We start from the raw sequence: 6,884 nt of genomic DNA, 5'->3' as shown, positions 1-6,884 counted from the left end.
CGACTATTCCTCACACAGTTCAAAGCATTCCATTGAAGTGATTATTTTAACACTCACCCTTAGCTTAACCTGTGATGTTACCTATAAAAATTTAATTTCACATTACCGACTGGTGTACCCCCTCCACAATATGTCTGTCCCCGATGTATATATGTCCCCCCCCAATGCATACATGCCCCCACTAAACTTGCTAGGTCAGCACGCTTTCCCACGGCCCAAGCCTGGGCAGAAGGGCGTTACTGCGTCAGTTGATACCAGGCAGCCTAGACAGGCAGGCTATTTTACTGTGAGCTTGTAATAAACTCCTTATCTAGCTGTTTGTACACGGAGTTTCTATCACCAAAGTATTGCAAGTTACATTTGGTAGCAGCGGTGTTTCGAACCATCAGATTCTGACCGCCTCCACCGATTTAGTGACATCACAAGATACACGACGTCTCACATCTGCCAGCCTCGCCCCTCCTCAGTGCCTCTAGTGGTGTAATACCTGGCTGTGCTGTCCGAGTGTACAATTTTTCTCACCAGTGCTCACCTCTCAAACAACCGCACCCATACGCCTTGTTCCTGACCGCACGTGTCACCGTCGCCGACCTACACACCTGTTGCACCTGTTCCCAGCACCTGTTCCGAACTCATCATAACTCCTGCCCCCACGGTGCCACTTATCACTGTCTGCCCACTGCCTGCCCACCACCATTCTCTGCATTTGCAACTCAACAGCTCTACACCTGCCTTGCACCATCGCCCGCATCTGGTCTGCATTACGGAGCCTCCTAAGACCGCCACTCCCTGCCGGTGATTCATCACGGCGTCTCTTCTCCTCTCCACCCAGCTGTCTCTCCACTGCCGCCCCGCCCCGCCCCCCGCCCCGCCCCGCCCCCCAGCTGCGCCCAGCCACCCATGCACGTCATACATCTCGACTCTCTACTGTGTAACTATAGTATATCTTTCCTTTCTATAGAGATTATCCTCGATTTCTACAGATTGGTTATTGTAAGTATTCCATCTCATTTCCATTACCCCGTTTTCATCTTCACCTACGTTATTTATACTCCATCTCATCCTTCGCCTTTTACTTAAGCCATCCATCCCCTCACCTTCATTTATTTTCACACCTACTCGTGTATTCCATTCTCTCATTGTTATATTATACATTTCCACCTACGTATCCATCTTCATCCTTTCATCTTCCATTGCCGCATTAAATGTCATACTTTCCACGTCAACCGCTTAACACCCGCCCTCTCGACCCGGAAATATCACCTGATCATACCCCGTCTGCCGACTCTAACACAATCACTCATTTACGAAGTGGCAAAGAGTACCACCGCCCTGTACCTGAGACTCCAGTTTCACTTCCCGCAGAATCACTTACTACCCATCCTACACTCATAAATCCAGATACCTCCTCCTCTACTCCTGCCTCTACTCTCCCTTCTTCTTCCTCTACTCCTTCCCCTGTCGTTACCTCTCCTGCCTCCCTTCATACCCCGTCTTGCTCGCCCTTAACTGCCACTACCTTCTCTCTCTCTCCCACACCTCTCCTGCCGCCACTTCTGCACTTCCAGCCATGGCCAACCCTCCACAGTCTATCTATCTCAACGATGCCAATCGTCCCAAATTTACCGGCCAGGACCCAACTTGGTCTGTCTATGATTTCCTCAGAGAAGTCGACACAGAAATACACAATAGACAAATAACCGATGAATCGCTCAAAGTAGCTTACCTCCTCGGTTGCTTGCACCACGGCAAATCGGACATCGGATCCGCGATCCGTGCAGGACATTTCGATAGCATTTGTACCTTTGCTGATTCTTGTACGGAACTCATCAGCCTTTGTTGCCAGCATTCAAATACCGCGTCTCTCATGGGATTCATTAATCTCCTAAACCAACTAGATGAGGACTTGCTCGTCCCAGTGCAATATGCCAAGCTCCGCGAAGCTGCCGCCGCCATGAAAGCAACTAGTAGCGAGATGCTCCAATTACTGGTAGGCACGAAATGGCTAGAAGACAAGAATGGCGTTCCAATGCTTTCACTCACCAACTTTGCTGACTTAATTGGTTACCTGAGATTCCTTCACTGGCTTACTCCTAAACAGCGAGAGCTAGCCTTGGAAATCGGTTTCAATCCAGGGGATAAAATTATTCAGGTCACTAAAGCCATTCATGAAAGAACAGGTTCGAACTACATGCGTCAGGGCACCACCCAACCCTTGGCCTCCTCAGTCTGTCACACCTCCACTAGCCCAGACCAATCTCGCTCCCGTCCCACCACACGCGGCAGACCTGCCACACATCGTTCTCCTACCGCAGGTCGTGATCAATCTAGTGCCCGACGGAACAGACAATCTTCGATTCTTTGCTGGTACTGTGGTCATCCTGGACATCGAGCATCCAGTTGCGACCGTACATACAGACGTCCTCACTCCCAAACCATACAGCGTACGCCTTCCCGCTCACGTCGTCCACACTGCAAATACCACAAATCAAGCACGACTCACACCACTGAGGAATGTCATTACCTCAACCGCCAACAGTCGGGGGAAGCACCGCGCCCGTATCGGACCAATATCATGTAGAACCAGAAACCCAACTCTCCATACGCCATGTAGGTCCCATAACATCCTCGGGTTTAGTCATTCTCGGAAGCAGTCATGACATACCAACGTCATTCTTCTTGGACACAGGATCTATAGTAAATCTCATCTCCGAAAATTCCTTACAAATTATTCATCGCCATCACAACCACGTCAGTTTCCTAGAACCACCAGTCATTCGCCTATGTGGTGTCAACGGCTCAGAGTTTAAGGTTAAGGGAAGACTTACCCTTGAAGTCAAACTCCACGGAGATTTGCCCCCTATCCCCATTAAATTTCATGTTACTAATGACTTGCAGTATCACGCAGATGCCCTTATTGGTTTCTCCACCATGGCACAACACTCCATTGCATTATTACCTGCTTGTGGTAGTATAGACATTTCTGGATTCCCGGTTTACACTATGGAATGTCCCCGTCCTGTTCTTACGATCAAATCAGTCCTTCAATTACCTCTGTCCCTATCACTACCAAAAAGTCCAACCCAGCCCAAACCACCACTATCATCATCTGAGAATACAGAGATCATTCCTTTACTGACTGCGAGCAAGGACATAAATTCCTCAATGTCTCCTGATACATCATCTCAGCCTTCGAACATGGCTCTTACATCCTCTCCCGACAACACTATCGCTGACTCAGACATGTCTCAGTTACCTACCTCACACAGTCTGAATGATCTTCTCCAACACGCAGAGACAAAATGTGCAGTAACGAATACGTGCACAATTTTGTTACCGCATGAGTTCACCAAAGTCTCTGTTTGTGTTGCCGGTGCGAAAGAAGGAGTGGATGTACTAACCCTACCTGAGACGTGTGTGAATGGCTTGACTTATGAGTCAGCGTGGTGTACAGTCTTAGAGGACAGTTTATGCTACCTGTACTTGCTCAATGTCACAAATGCTCCACTAAAACTTAAAAGTGGTGTAAAGATTGGAGACTTCCTAGTATACCCAGCGGCCATAAAGGTGTGCCAGGATTCCTCAATTCCTACTATTCAGACTGATGATAGTACGCCAATTGGTGTATGTACTATTAGCTCTACGGGATCTGCGCCGACATATTCACCCGATATGCTCTCACATCTCACTTGCACAGATTTCCCAGAAAATACGCCTCAACTCCTCGACCTTCTGACCTCGTACAGAAACGTGGTTGCCTTACCCGGTGAACCGATGGGTAGAACAGACCTTGTCAAACATATGATTGAACTACTCCCAGGAACTCAGCCGATTTACATACCAGCGTATCGATTTCCTCACAGCCAGAGAAAGCAGACAGATCAAATGGTACAGAACATGTTAGACCAGGACATTATTGAACCCTCCGTCAGTCCATGGAATAGCCCACTTTTCTTGGTACCAAAGAAGGACGGGAACTTTAGACCAGTTGTCGACTATCGTAAGGTCAATTCTGTCACCGTTCCAGACCGTTTCCCATTACCCGTCCTCACTGATTTGCTAGAATCCCTTGGTGAAAATAACGTGTTTTTTTCATCTTTAGACCTCCTCAGCGGGTACTGGCAGGTCGAAATGGAAGAATCCTCTTGCCCAGTTACAGCCTTTAGCACCCCTTCCGGACATTTTCAGTTTAAGAGACTCCCTTTTGGTCTGAGAAATGCTCCTTCCGTGTTCATGTGACTTATCCATTCAGTCCTCAGCGGAATGATGGGACACTCTCTTTTTGCTTACCTAGATGATATCATTGTTGTGAGTAAATCCATCCCTGATCATTTTACCAAACTCCAGCAAGTCTTTGAACGTCTCCAGCTCGCAGGCCTGAAAATCAATCTCAGTAAATTTGACTTCCTGCGAAAGAAAATCAAATTCCTAGGCCATGTCGTAGATGCACAAGGCATTCATACTAATGAGGATAAAACTAAGGCGATTATTAACTTCCCAGAACCTACCACTACCGAAGCTGTACGAAGTTTCCTGGGCCTCAGTGGCTATTATCGTCGCTTCATCCGGGATTATGCAAAGATCACCGCTCCTCTGACCCACTTACTCAAGCAGAATGTGCCCTTTGTTTGGACTAACGACCAGTCACAGGCTTTCCAAAAGGTAAAGACAGCTCTTGTAAATGCCCCTGTTCCAGCGTTCCCTGATTATACCACACCCTTCCTTCTCTGCACAGACGCCTCAGGCACTGGACTTGGTGCCGTTTTGATGCAACTCGATGAAGCATCAAGGAAGCGCGTAATAGCGTATGCTAGTCGCACCCTTACAACCGCTGAACGTAACTACAGTGTCACAGATCTCGAAGTGCTAGTGGTAGTCTGGTCCTTGAAACATTTCAGAGATATAGTCTATGGTTATCCAGTGCATATCCAAACAGACCACCTTCAACTATGTGATTTGTTCAAGAACCGCAACCTAACAGGTAGGTTAGCTAGATGGTCTGTCATCATCCAAGACTTTAATCCCACTTTTCAATATGTACCAGGCAAATTGAATGTAGTCACAGATGCACTCTCACGTCACGTAGCAGCAGCTATAACATCACTGCAGCCTGAAGTAACTGCAAACACTACACTAATGTCAGAAGTTGTTCGAAAATTTCAGAGCCAAGACCCCATGTGGTCCAAAGTCATTTATTTCCTAGAATCTGGCGATGCCTCGACCTTACCTACTCTGCCAGTATCACTAGATGAGTTCATGTTAGATGATGATCTCTTGTACAGGAAAACACTGCTAACAGGCAAAGATCTGCCCAATCGCGAAGTACGCCAACTTGTTGTCCCCACTGCCCTGATACCAAAGGTTCTTCATATTGTTCATAATACTCCTCAAGCTTCCCATCCAGGTAAAGACCGATGCTTGCGCCAAGCACGTCTCAAATACTATTGGCCAACCATGCGCCGCGATATCAATACCCACTGTGACTCTTGCCTCTCCTGCCACCGCCACAAAGGATCAACTGGCTTACCAGCACCTCTCTTACAATACCCAATCCCGTCACGATCATGGGAAACTGTCTCAATCGATCTCTTAAAACTACCTCTCACAGAATCTGGCGCTGAGTACTTATTCGTAGCGGTCGACCACTTCTCCCGCTACTGTGTCCTCGTACCCCTCTCCGACAAGACCGCGAAGAGCGTTGCACGTGCCTTTGTAGATCACGTAATTTGCCCGTTCAGTACCCCTCATACCATTCTTACTGACAACGGTACAGAGTTCAACAATAGCCTTCTCGATGAGATCTGTCGCCACTTTCATATCAGTAAGTGCAATGTCATGCCTAACCATCCGGCTTCCAATGGCCTTGTAGAACGCCACAACCGAAAAATCTTAGAGTGCCTCAGACATCTAGGCTCCCATAGTTCATCCTGGGATGACTGGATTCCCCAAGTGGCATCCTCCATCAATAGTTCCATCAATGCATCCATTGCTGAATCTCCCTTCTTCATCCTCTTTGGCTTTGACAAGGACCTCCCATACTCTCTCTTATCCTCACAGGCAGAACCCATCTACAACATGGATGATTATGTTAAACTAAAATTGGCCAACTTCCAGACAATCCACCAGTATGTCCAATCCACTTTGGCTTCCTCTCAGGAGGACATGCTGCAGTGCCAACATAAGTCCGCCTCTCCTATCACTATCAATGTAGGCGATCTTGTCTTTGCTCATTCCCATACGCGTTCCTCTAAGTTGGATGACAAATTTACAGGGCCCCACCGCGTCCTCACTCAACAAGGCAACAAATTTCACCTCCAGGACCTGTCCACTAGGGACACCAGATGGGTCCACGTCGATGACTTAAAGCGAGCACCCCGTGGCCTCGTGTTGGAAGAGTCACTTACACAACCTCCTGCCCCCTCTTCCCCTCCTCCCATCCCTCAGTCTACCTTGTCTCCACCTATCCCTCAGTCTCCTTCCTCTCCACCTCCACCTGCTCATTCATCAATCAATCAATATCGGTCCAAACTGCGCTCTGCCCATCAACCTCTTCACGACCTCCCCCATTAACTCTACCCTGATTTTCTAGGTACGATGTTAGCGATCTCCCTGCTGGCAGTGCTGACCCTCCTGGGGTCTGGGTCAGGTCAGGACGATGGTGGAGTACGTCCCGGGGCCTTGGTCGGCTCGGGAGGCGAGGTAATGCTTATCAAAGACGTAGCCTCTTTGCGCTACGATCTTGCGCCCCTGGCTGACGTAGCCATTGCCCTACCTGCCTACGCGCACCAGCTCTGCAGAATCAGGACCCATCTCACTGCCCTCATGGGGACACACAACCCAAATGAGTATCTCTATAACCTTTTCCTCCCGCTCTCCTGGCAATT

Source organism: Coenobita brevimanus, chromosome 58 (assembly GCF_032717465.1).
Source record: "Coenobita brevimanus isolate Jiangsu-jjx chromosome 58, ASM3271746v2, whole genome shotgun sequence".
Taxonomy (NCBI): Eukaryota; Metazoa; Arthropoda; class Malacostraca; order Decapoda; family Coenobitidae; genus Coenobita; species Coenobita brevimanus.
This window is presented reverse-complemented; position numbering follows the sequence as displayed.